At 44.2% G+C, this 599-nt stretch overlaps 1 pseudogene; it reads right to left on the bottom strand.

Moving 5' to 3' along the window:
• Positions 1-212: 212 nt before the first annotated feature.
• LOC148522976 (5S ribosomal RNA) lies at positions 213-331 on the bottom strand (annotated as a pseudogene).
• Between the last annotated feature and the right edge of the window lie 268 nt (positions 332-599).

Below are 599 nucleotides of genomic sequence, written 5' to 3' on the forward strand. Positions count from 1 at the left end.
TCTCCGTCGCTAGCCCGATGGTCGTGATGGTCAAGACCATCGCGACCGTCATCATGGACGCTCGCATATGCTGTGGGTGGTCACCCACAGCCTTGCGAGCGGCCAGGAGGCCGCTCCATTTTCATGGAGGAGGGCACTGATTCAGAGCGAGCGCTCTGGTCAGAGCGTTCGGCTCTGCATCAGGCCCTTAGTGCCGTTCTGCTCCTAAATATTACCTACAACATCCAATATTCCCTGGTGGTCTCCCATCCAAGTACTAATCAGGCCCAATACTGTATAGCTTCCAAGATCAGACGAGATTGGGCATATTCAATAAGGTATGGTTGTAGGACTATATAAACAGGAGATTGGGGGTCCTGGTGTAATATAGTTAAGGGCATTATGTAGGACTAACTCAGTATGAGAAGTCCACTTTGATTAAACAATGGACATAAATTCCAAACAAAGTATTGCACCAGCATACTTTAATTAATGAATAAATTGGTTATGTGACCTTCTAAAGTATGTATATCATATTCATATAGCCATATAAACAGATAATCTAAATGCAGGTATGTCATGATAGTCTAATAGTGCCTGGGGATAATCATATCACATGT

This window comes from Taudactylus pleione, unplaced genomic scaffold (assembly GCF_031769625.1).
Source record: "Taudactylus pleione unplaced genomic scaffold, aTauple2 ptg000135l, whole genome shotgun sequence".
Lineage (NCBI taxonomy): Eukaryota > Metazoa > Chordata > Amphibia > Anura > Myobatrachidae > Taudactylus > Taudactylus pleione.